This window comes from Octopus bimaculoides, chromosome 8 (genome assembly GCF_046866305.1).
Source record: "Octopus bimaculoides isolate indiv1 chromosome 8, ASM4686630v1, whole genome shotgun sequence".
In the NCBI taxonomy this organism is placed as follows: domain Eukaryota; kingdom Metazoa; phylum Mollusca; class Cephalopoda; order Octopoda; family Octopodidae; genus Octopus; species Octopus bimaculoides.
This window is the reverse complement of record NC_142935.1, coordinates 29,089,900-29,102,977: the sequence shown is the minus strand read 5'-3', so window position 1 is coordinate 29,102,977 and position 13,078 is coordinate 29,089,900. Positions and strand designations below refer to the sequence as shown.

At 36.5% G+C, this 13,078-nt stretch overlaps 1 protein-coding gene across 4 annotated transcripts in view; it reads right to left on the bottom strand.

Annotated features, from left to right (window-relative positions):
- Positions 1-13,078, bottom strand: part of LOC106880872 (uncharacterized) — a 281,292-nt gene that overhangs the window by 23,546 nt on the left and 244,668 nt on the right. The gene's annotated exons all lie outside the window — the stretch shown is intronic.

Genomic DNA, 13,078 nt, shown 5'->3' with positions numbered 1-13,078 from the left:
TTCCATTATTCTGTTCGGTTGCAAGCGTGGCTGTATGGGCAAGACAACTACTTCTCAACCAATGGTTTCAACTGTTTTGTGAGTGGATTTGGTAACGGGAAAATGTATGGAAGCCAGTCATATATGCATGCATTTCCTTGTCATACAAGCAAGGTGATTCATTTCCAATGTTCTGTGCAAATACGCTTGGCCATGGGGAAACATTACTTTGCTTAGAAACAAGTAAAGATTGACAGTAGGAATGGCATCCGGCTGTAGAAAACCTGTCTCTATAAACTGTCCAATCCATGCAAGCAAGGAAAAGTAGATGTTAAAACGCTGCTGCTGATGAATGGTTCCTGAACATGTGCATGTTATGGTATAGTTTAAAAGGTGTAAAAGTAAAACCTGTGTGTTTGTTGAATTAGTGGTAATACGATTGCATTAATAGCTAATCCTTTCTACAAGAGGCACAAGGCCTGAAATTTGGGGGAGGGGGATAGTCAATTACATCAACCCCAGTGTTTTACTGGTACTTAATTTATCGACCCTGAAAGCATGTAAGGCAAAGTCGACCTTGGTGGAATTTGAACTCAGAATGTAGCAATGGGCAAAATACCGCTAAGCATTAATAGATAATATCTAGGCATTAATGATCTAAAGGGCAGTAACCAAAGTAAATATAGTTACATATTGTATTTGTGTGTATGTTAGCATAATTGGTGGAGTTGAGGCTTTTGTAGGTTGCAGTATGTTATGGCTCGGGCAAAATTAAGATAGCAGAGTCAGATACAGTGTATTTGTAAATAAATTCTACAATATTTATGCTGCATATAGAAGTATTTAAGAAAGTGAAAGTAAAGTCAAGCTATTGCACTATTTGCAGCTAAGATGAAAGAACAGATAAGAAGATACATTATTCATTCTATTCTAGTTCTCTTTCTATGTCTACCATTTGTATAATTTTAACCAATTGGTGTGTGTCCCCCATGCAGTAGATTTTCTCTTGATGCTTTGCTGCAAATTGCTGCTTCATTATATTGGAAGAGAGGTCTGAGATCTTTCCAAGCCAAACATTCTTGAGATTATTTATGTTTTTTGAGGACACTCAGAGAAGAAGAGTAAGTAGTTCAACAACTTATCCTAGGAGGATAAGAAGTTGAACTTATCTGCTTCATGAGGGTTGGTTTTGATAGAAAGAATCTAAGTTTTTGAATAAATTCTAATTTAATGTACCAGTAATAAGAAACTTTGCAATTTATGCTTGAGGAAAAGCTTAGCCATTCTATTTGTGGTGAGGGTTGGATGTAGGAAGGGCATCTAGCATTAGAAAATCTGCTTCAATAAATTCTACCCAACTGATGCAAGCGTGGAAAAGGGAATGTTAAAGCAATGATAATGATCTCACACACACAGCAAGCCTCGTATAGCTTCTGCCTACCAACATCAGACAAAACACATTAGTTACTCAGCAGTTACAGAAAACGACAATTGATCAAGATGTTGCACAGAGGGAATAAATAACAAACCATGTTGAGAAGTGTGAAAGTTTTGCACTTCTGGTTTTTGTATGGGATTGTCTAAGCGAAAAAAAAAAAAAAAAAAAGATGTCATCACATTTTCATTCCCAGTAAATGTTACATCCGGTAAATCTGGGCTCTTGAAGCAGTAGATTAAAAATATAAAAATCTTTTCCCTGTAAGACAGAGCAAAGGCTGGTAACAGGAAGAGCATCCAGGAACAAAAATACTATCTCAAATAAATTACCCATTCAGCTCACACCAAAATGCAAAAATGGACATAAAACAGAATGAAACAGGCACACTAAATATATTGTTTGGTAAGTGCAGAGGACTTGAAGTGCCTTGCCCTCTTTCCTGTCAGCTGGCATTAAGAGTAATCATGAGATACTTAGGAACTTGCTTAAGGACTTCCTAAGCCTATTATTGTCATTCCTCGTGACAAGAGCTGAGTTCTGAATGCTGATCATAACTACACATAAGTTTCCTTTTATAAGTGAGTTACACAGTAATAAAAATGTAATTGGACATCCTTCATCTCATCAGTCCTCATGTATTTCCAAGCAAGTAATATTTCCTTATGACCAGGCATGTTTTTTCATGGAAGATTGAAAACAACCTCCCTTACATCACAATTATGCTCATTTACAACCATCCCATGATATATAGATAAGGGTACAAATACACATATGGAACAAGTCTCTTTCAATTTCTATCTACCAAATTCACTTACAAGGCTTTAGTTAGCCTGGGGCTGTAATAGAAAGTGCTTTCCCAAGGTGCCACACATTGAGACTGAACCCAAGACCATATGGTTGGAAAGCAAGCTTCTTAATCACACAGCCATGCCTTTTTGTTAGATGAAAGGAAGACAAAAGTGACATTGTAAATGTGAGCACTAATTCGAGTGCAAGAAGATATATGAAAATATGTAAATAAAAAAGAAGTGGTGATAGAAAAAAGAAACAGAGAATAGGAGATAGGAAAAGATGGCTGATGCAAAGAATGGCTGGGTCAGAAGTTTTAAGTATGTTTTGGGGTCTAAGCCAACTTCGGAATTTCAAATTGTTGCTGGTGAAAACAAACACCATTTTAATGCATCTGAAACTGAATGCAATGAAGTTGCTGTCCTACCTGTATCCTATGAGATGTTGCAAAGCCTCAGAAAGATGTGAATGCGGAAGACAGGTATCATTTTGGAATAGAGGCTGGATCAAATTCTTCAAAATATATTCTCAGACATGGACTGATTTCTATGGCTATCACTTTACAGTTTGAGAATATTCCTTCAATTGCTGCATTAAAGTCACTCTTTTGCATCAGTTTGTTAAAATACAGTGTGAGAGATTGTTGTATTCCAATCAAAAAAGAGCAAAAGACTGATTTATTATATTCAGGCATGGGCTGTGTGGTTAAGAAGTTCACTTCACAACATGGTTTCAGGTTCAGTCCCACTGCATGGCACCTTAGGCAATTTTTTTTTCTACTACCACCCAAGCCAACCAATGTCTTGTGAGTTGAATTTGTAGACAGAAATTGTATTAAGCACATCGAGTGTGTGTATCATTGGCATTTAACAGCCATTTTCCCATGCTTGCTTCAATTAGATTGAATTTGTTGAGACAAACCTTCTACAGGTAGATGCTCTCCCTGCCGCCAAGCATCAACGGTTTCCATGCAAGGTGTAATATTTCCTCCTGGAAGACTGGAAACAAACGACACTACTTGAATGGTAGTGAAGCACATTTACATCACATGTACACACACACACACGTGTGCATGTATGCAGATGTATGTGAACTTTAACATGTAGCAAAGCAACACTGATTTTACCATTCCATTTTGACATTATGATTTATCACTTTGTTTCTTTTTTGAAGATCTGAAATATAAAAATCCTTTACCTGAGAAAGTGTGTGAACGTTGGGGACAAAAAGAACATTCAACCAAAAACTCCTACCTCAAAATCAATTCCAACTTTAGTCATGCTAACTTTGGTAAAAAATGGACACCAAAATAAAATAATTTACAAAATGCAATGAATAATGATGTAAGCTAAGGGAGATACTGGTCAGCTTTGCATTCTCCCATTGTCATCAAATTTTGTCTGTAGTCTTTGACATGCGCAGGATGATCTTCACTATTTTGGCATCACAAGAACTCTTTATTATTTCCATCTTCAACTCCCAAATAAACAAAATTTGAAAAAAGATCCTTCCGAACAAAACATTCACTTGCAAGCATGACCGCACAGGAAGGCGTTTCCAATGACAACCAGTGAATTTGATTACTAAATGTGAAATATTTAGACCAGTCATGTGTGACATGTATGCCATCATCATCATCATCATTTAATGTCCATTTTTTCAGATGGAATTTGTTGAAGTAGATATTTTACAGCCAGATACCCTTCCTGTCACTAACCCTCACCTAGTTCCAAGCAATGTAATATTTTCCCAAAACTGGACATGTCTTTCAAGGAAGATGAGAAACAAACCACCTCATTTGTATGACAATGATGCTCATTTACCACCATCATATGATGGCTGTAAATGTGATGGTTTTAATCACAGAGTGATTAAAAAGAACTTGCTACAAGCACATTCAGATTGATTCCATTGTATCAGCAGAGGCCAAGACTCTGGTAGAGTGAAAACACTCTTCAATATTGTTAAAATCTAGATGACTTATGGCTCTCTTTGGTGTCCTGAGCAGGAATTCAACCAGCACAGAACACAAGAAATGAATTAAATGGTTTCCAAGACTTGGATTGCTGTCTAAAGAACCTTAGCCCTTTAACATTTAAACCAGATTATATCCAGCTGAAATATTCCACCTGCTTTATGTCTAAACTGACAAGGCCTAGCTTTATCAATTACTTTGTCATTCTAAAAAATAAACTATCACATCATCAAAATATTGTAGATATGCAATAATGCATGATTTTTCTAAATTTAAAATAATGCTTGTAAATATACATAACATTTGACAAAAGAAATATGAATGCTAAACATCCTCCACCCACGATGTTAAAATGCTCTGAACTATTCAATTCAATTCACCTTTGGCTCAAGTATCATAAACAGACATGGCCAATGATTTCAAGCATCATCAAGCAGAAGAGATTTACCCTAGCATGGAAATAAGATACCTAAATAAACTCTACAATGCAGACCATCCTCAACCTAATAACACCGAAATCAGAAAGTTATAAATGGCAGCTTGAGAGATGGTAACACAATGTCGACGCTAAGATCACATGTTAATGATGGTGAACTCTAACTTACTGCAGACAAGAGGACAATCTGCTCTTTTTGATAGAGTTTAGTAACGAGAATCTGCAATTTGATTCGTTGATGGTACTGGTTTCATCAGTAGCATCAAAGAAGACATTCCTGGTCAGTATATTTTGCTTGTTCAAGTCTGACACAAAGGCATAACTATTTCAATAGCTTCTTCAAGTTTTGCTGCCTCACTCCTTGGAGCCATAAAGCGCATTCTGCTTCCTAGCTAGTCTTAGACTTGTGTACATATGATGCACCTACTTGCAACATAGCTAAGAAATCTAGAAGTGGACATGAGATTCTAAATGATTCTGTGAGATAAATGCACAATGGCACACAAAAGAGCTCTGGAGGCCTTAGACAAGACATTGGAGGATTTGCACGACATGTTTTCAAATAGGGGATGTGTTGGATGGCTTCCTTCAGACCCAAAGGAATAGAAGTTGATGAAATCCAAGTTTGCTTTAAATCAACATCGATTTACAAAGTTAATATCTTTAAACTCTCTACAAACCTGAAGGTTAATTCTTTTGAAGATCAACTGAGAGGTCAAGTTAACCAAAAATAAGTTACAAGTTGGAGAGGGAAGATTTCTTTCTGGCAGTGATGGCACTATCGACCCAGTGGGTAAGACAGCAGATAAATAAGATTATGATGATGCTCTCTAATCTGTCACATTATTTCCAAACACATATACACACAAGCTCACTTAGACTTAAACACTCCTGCATGGTGACATGTACAAGACATCAAGCTTCTTCTAAGCATGGTTAATCTGCTGCAGTTTTTTCCCTGTTCCTGTCTAACCGCTTCACATACATATAAGGTGTGCATGGAATGTTTGGCACAAAGAGTTCTTCGGTTGACCCTTTTCCTATTTTCCCTTTTCAGGTGCAAAATGTGACATAGTGCCATCATGTTTTGCAGTGGTTAGGATTTACTTCACACAAAGATTTCCTTATTTATGACTTTACCTCACAAAGTGACTTGAGGATCTTCTGTAGACATCAGTGGTGGAATGTGTTCAACCACTTGGCCTGTTTGCCTAACATATTCCAGGACACAGAACCAATGCATTATTCATTTTTTTGTTTTTGGCCAGGCTTGGCGCCAAAGTTGGAAACAGACCCTGCTTTGCCAATACAACTATTTATGTAACTTTTGATGCTTCCATCAATACTGATCACACACACACACACACACGTTTATACATACACAAAAAACACACACACACGTTTATACATACACAAAAACACACACAGATTGTGATGGTCCGTGTGACAGTGTCAGGCAAATACAACTATACTGGCATCTGTCAGATGGGTCGTCATGGTTGGTATCATTGCAAACACAGCAATAAAGTAAACTATTCAGCTTGTGTTATGTGTACTTGTTTCAGGTGCACTTTCTCAAGCTACAAGAGAGAGCATGTGACAGATGAGGGTAGCCTAAACCGTTCTCTGTACCCAACAACAGTTCTTATTTGTACTCTCTGCCAACATAGATAGATATGTATGCTTTCATGGTGTGTGGAGACCAAATCTTAGTTAATCTCTTGTCATGGTCTCCATGGCTAGATGCCTCCCTTCCATATCACGAGCCAATTTACAGAAAGCACTGCATGCATTTAATAGACTGCCAAAGGGAAGGTGCTATAATTTCAGGAATTTACACATAATAAAGTGGTGGGTGTTAGGAAGGGCATTCACCTGTAGAAACCATGCCAGAGCAGACACTGGAGCTTGATGCAGTTCTATTGCTGCACGCCAGGTCCTATCCGACCCATCCCTGCATGGGAAAATGAATGTTTAATGATGATACTGATTCCCATAACATACTGACGTGCTAAGGGGAAAATGTAATCCTTGCTGGGAGATTAGGTGAAAGCTAAGGAGATGTTTCAGTCTTTTTAGATCTCATTAGCAAAGGTGGCCTGTTTGAGTTGTATCCCTTAGCTTACATGTACATCATCATCATCATCATTTAACATCTATTTTCCATGCTGGCATGAGTGTGTGTGTGTATACACATACATAGATGGCTTACATCTGTGAGGATGGTATGCCAATTGGTTGAGTGGCTTTCCTTTGGGTGTGATCTGAGATGTTTATATATAAGTAGCATCATCCGAGTTGTGGTTGTAACACAACAATACTCCATAATGTAGCCTTACGTGAGCTGTCCGGAATACATTTGTATATAAAACACGTAACTGAATAATAAAGAAACATGCATATAGGGCATGGGGTGGGGTGTGCATATATTCACACACACACACGGAGATTTCTTATATACAAACATTGGTGTGTATGTATGAATACATATATATATGCGCACACACACACACACACACACACACACACACACACACATATATATATATACATACCATCATCAGTTAATGTCCGCTTTCCATGCTAGCATGGGTTGGACACACACACATATATATATGTATATATTTTGTTATACTGGTTTCACTCGTTCATTTTCTATGATAAACATTCTTCTCTGCACACACACACACACACACACATGGAAAGTAGACATAAAATAGTGATGAAAATTCTAATATTTTCTTGGTGATTGCAGTCATTTGGCAGCAATCGTACTGAGGCACAAGCTCAAATGGTTTAGTCAGTCACATCAGTTAAGTGTTTAGTTCCTTTTGGTTATGCAAAAATAAAGGAACACAACATAAACAACACCAGATTTGAGACATACTTTGTAAACAAGCCAAGAAACAGAAATACACACACACATGCACATATATATGAAAAACTTCTACATCTTTCATCTATCAAATACCACACCCAAACTATAGAGGAACCAAAGGCTATAGAAGACATTTGACTAAAAACACTGTGCAGTTGAATGTGTCATCATTTAGTGTCCACTTTTCAATGCTTGCATGTGTTGGACAGAGTTTATTTGTGGTAGGAACAAATTTTCTACAGTTGGATGCCCTTCCTGCTGCTAACCCTCATGTTTCCAAGCAAGGTAATATCTCCTCAAAGCCAAACATGTTCTTACAGAATACTAGACATTAATGACACTGCTTGTTTGACAGGGACAATCATTTACAGCTATCTATATTTATCTATAAGAAAGCCTTCCTTTTGCTATTGAGGGTTTATATGCCCCTTTATTAGACTATTTTCCTTAGTCATTGCATGGTGATCACCATAAGCTTTAAGCTTGTATAAAAATATTATTTACATGATATATATATATATATATATATATATATTTCAGAAATTTAACAAAAACACAAGAAACAGAAATATAACAAATATGAAATAAACAGAAAATTCATAGCTTATTCCTCATCAGCCAACGTCCAAAAGATCATAATTTTGTGCATATATATATATATATATATATATATATATAAAAGAAATTTAATAAAAACAGGTGTTTGTAATGTTATACTGTAAAAGAAAATTATAGTTGTCAACTTAACTTTACTACGGATGTGAATAACACCTACATTGCTAGAAATAGGAGCTAAAATGCTCCAATGCTGTTACAAAACACATAACATACTCTGATGGAAGCTGCAATCAGAGTATATGTTAAGTGTTTTTTAACAGCATTGGAGCATTTTAGCTCCTATTTCTAGCAATGTAGGTGTTATTCACACTCTTAGTCTAGTTTAGTTGATGACTATAATATATTTGCTTCCCAACTACATAGATTTGGGTTCAGTCTCACTGCTTGGCACCTTGGGTAACTGTCTTTCTATTATAGCTTCAAGCTGACCAAATCCCTGTGAGTGGATTTGATAGATGGAAACTGAAAGAGGCCTATTCCTATTGTGTGTGTGTTTTTATATATCTACTGGGTTGCAAACCAAATAAATGCATTCGTTTCTTACCAATGTTATTTGAATTAACATGAAAAGTATTTTAATCATAGTATTTTATGGTTTTACTAATTAGTTCTAGTCTTTTAAAGCTTTTATGAAATTTGAATAAATTTTACCTCTTTTCAGACAAATGACAATGCCAAGCACAAAAATATGACCATTTTGGAGACCTACTACACTTCCCTTTCATTCAGGGTTCCAAAACTGCTAAAGCCACTCTAGGTTTTTATGCTGTATACAGAGAGGACATTATTACTGAAAGAACTGCACAAAATTACTTTTATGCTTCCATGAAGAGAAATTCAACCCCATAGCCTCTCTGTGTTCTGGCCAACTTGTTCAGTTCAATGAAGATCAACTGAACAAGCTCATCCATAAGGATCTGTGCTAATAAGCCACTAGGGAATTGGCCCAAGCAGATACAATGTTCTCACAATATCACCAGTTACCTTCACTTGATGGGTAAGGTCCAAAAACTCAGTATATGGGTGCCACACACTTTGAATGAAAGAGACAAACTCCAGCACTCCTCTATCACCACTAGTTTGCTAACCTGATACCAGGCTACTTGTGGATACAAACAGAGATTATTTTACTGCAAGGTCATTGGTGATGAAAAGTGGTGTCTTCATACCAATATAAAGCAGAGGAAAGAATGACTAAGTCCTGACAAGCACTTGAGCCGAGCCAAAGCAAAGCTGTATCAATGCAAGACAATCTCCACATTTGGTGGGACTGGGAATGGCTAATCCACAGCAAAATGCTTGAAAACAATCACAGAGTCAATGCAGAGCTTTATGTTCAGTAAATGCATCACTTCAATGAGGCATTTCAGTTCAGACGACCTGACTGGCAACATGGTATATTTTTTCAGTATGACAATACTTGTCCCCACATCACTAATTTAACCAAAAATGTTATTCAAGATCTCGGATTGGAAGTTCTACCGCATTCACTGAATTCTCCTGACATAGCACCTTCAGATCATCACCTTTTACAGTTGTTCGCCAATAATCTTTCAAGCATTGTTCAATGAATTCTTCAAGCCAAGACTTGGTGATTTCAACTGTCAAGATATTGAGAAGCCAGTAGAACATCATCAGGAAGTTATGGATAATGAAAAAGAATATATTATTGACTGATTTATTAAAATTATTGATTAAAATAGATGGGAGAGGGGGGGGCGTGAATTTATCCAATAGCCTAATATGTATGTGCGCATGTATCCTCATCTCGGGTTTCACACTGCTTGTAAATAAAGCATCACTGTAATGTTGGTGACAGAAAAGGCATCCAAATGAATGAAGAAAATCAAATTCTGTCTGACCCATGCAAGCATGGAGTGTGTGCTTTGCATAAACTTTAGCCTTGCATATATGTATATATAGTCACAAACACAAAGCAATACACAAATATATACACACTCACATACCCACATGTACAATTATATATATATATATATATATATATACACACAGACAAAAACCTACATACATACATATATATATATATAATCATTATCATCATGTAATGTGTTTTTGATGTTGAGCACCCATGTCAGCTTTGGGATGTGTGTGTGCACGAATATACACATACACACACACACACATACTCGTCAAACCCACACCAGCATGCAAGACATTATTAATGAGGACACATGTACATGTATCACTCAAACGTGTGAGTGTGTGTGAGTGAGAGTGTGTGTGTGTGAGAGTGTGTGTGTGTGAGAGTGTGTGTGTGTGTGTTAATTAAAGCAAAAGCTAGCTGGGCGGTTCATGATTATCATGAAGAAGCCATACTCTCATCTCCCATATCTACTCATAAGGCTTTAGTTGGCCAGCAGCTACAGTAGAGGACACTTTATCCAAGGTGCCATGCAGTGGACATGAACTTGAAACAATGTGGTTGGGAAGCGAACTTGTTAAAGCGCACAGTTATGCCTATGCCTGCATATGTGTATACATGTGTGTTGTGCGCACGTGTATGCATATATATTCACATACATACATACACACATTAATACAAATATTTTACCATCGAATTTTCAGACAGAATTCATTGAGGCAGGTTTTCTGAGCCCAGATGCCCTTCCTACCATCAACTCTAACCTTTTTCTAGGAAAGGTAATATTTCCCATAGCTCGATATGGAAATAAAAAATATTACTGAGACAAAACTGATATTAATTACATGATTTCAAGAGTAGGGGGCCACATACACAAGCACATATATATATATGATGGGCTTCTATCAGTTCCTGTTCACTAAATTCACTCACAAAGGCTTTGGTTGGCCCAAGGCTACAGTAGAAGTCATCCAAGGTGCCACACAATGGAACTGAACCTGAAACCATGTAGTTGGGAAGCAAGCTTCTTAACAACACAGCCACACCTGCATACACATCACACAAATACATTGAATGATGGATTTGTGCTTAAAAAAATTTACCTTGTAACCCCATGATTTCATGTGCAGAGCACTGCGAGGCAGTTTGGGCCAGTGTCTTCTGCAGTAGATATGGGCTGACCAATTCTTGGTAGCTGGATTCAAGATTCAGTAATTAAAAAGAAATCCATTGTATGTGTGTGTGCATATATATTATGTATATGTGTGTGTATACATACATATACTTATATACGTATGTATATACACGCATATATATATGCATACACATATATATATATATATATACACACAACATATACACGCATCTATACATATGCATAAGCCAAAATATAAACGTATAAATACACATACAATGTCGCTCGTTCTCTTTATGCACACACACACACACACAAATACTCATGAATATATATATATATATATATATATATAAAATCACTCAGATGGTGGATGGGTGCTACACGAGAATGCTGAGGATGGCTCTGAACATTAATCAGTATAGACTGAGGATGAATAACTCAGAGCTGTACGGGAGCCTCCCAAAAGTTAGCGTGAAGATAATACAGAGGAGACTGAGGTTAGCTGGACATGTCACTGTCATTCGGAGTTGATACTGCACTGAGTGCGCCTGTGGGAGCCCCTACACAGACACACTAGAAGAGGGAGACCAAGGATGACATATGTTGATGCCCTAAGGACAGACACCGGTCTCTAGGAGACACAAGACATGGCAGTGATGATGAGGGATAAAGTCCGCCGGAGAGAACTCGTCCATGTATCTCGGGAATTTTACCTGCTCTAGATAGATAGATAATCACACCCGCACACATAGAAACGTGTGTGTACCAAATGCAATATTAACCCAGAGTCTATATTCATTTGTAAAGGAAATAATGCCTCACAACAGCACATCATCATCATCTGTAAGTTTATAAAAAGTACTGTATGGAAACGACCGTACATTTTTGTAAGGAGAGGAAAATTAATTTGTTTTCTTCAATGAAAGAATTTCGTATCATTCTCTCCCTCTCGACTTCGTTTGCTCACAACTCTTTAAAAATATATATGTTTAAATAACATTTTGCAGAAATATATACATATTCGATTCGAGCGTGTACATTACGTTAAGTCTGAAGAAAAATAAAATGAAAAATACTAAACAGAAATCGACATCAAAGCCCGATTGGGTGGAAGAACGAACAATCTGATTCCCCACCCTACAAAAATATTTTTTTTAAAATTGTAAAATAACTTTTCCCTAAATTTTTATCGAAATAATTGTTATATTGTTTTACACCCTCGACAACATATCTCTGAAAAATTTTCATTAAAAATATGCACTTTCAGAAAGTTATGAGAAAACAAATTGAAGAGGGGGCATCTAAATTGTATGCCTACATCTCTTTCTCTCTCTCTCATCTATCTGTTTATACACACATACATACACTACTTTTAATTATATAAAGTTAGTTTAAAATAACACAAAAGAGAAAAGCACAGCGAAGGGGAAATATTAAACAAGTTCGTTGCCTAGAACTATTTCCTCGACTTTCGTCACTATTTAAACATAAAGAAGTAATAAAAAAAAAGGGCGTGTTTACAGGCACACACATATACACGTGTATACATACATATACATATTAAGTAGTGTTTTTCTAGTTAACCTTATCATTCCATGTGTGTGCGTGCGTGGACACACACAGGTAGATAGATAGGTAGGTAGGTTTAAATTCAAATAAAAATGTTAAGAATTACAATCCTCCTAGCCTTATAAATATTTCGGGGATGATGAAAATACAGATAACGGCTACCGGATTATCGAAGGTGTTTAACAAAAGCCAATGAAATATAGTCTGTAACACTTATATTACACAGGCACACCCGCTTACAATATTTAGTAAAAGCTCTTAGTCATATATATATATATATATTATACATTCGCATTTATATTTAATAAGGTTTAGAATCTGGTGAAGCAGAAATAATATATTAAAAAAGAAAAAAATATATCCAAAAGTTTCTATT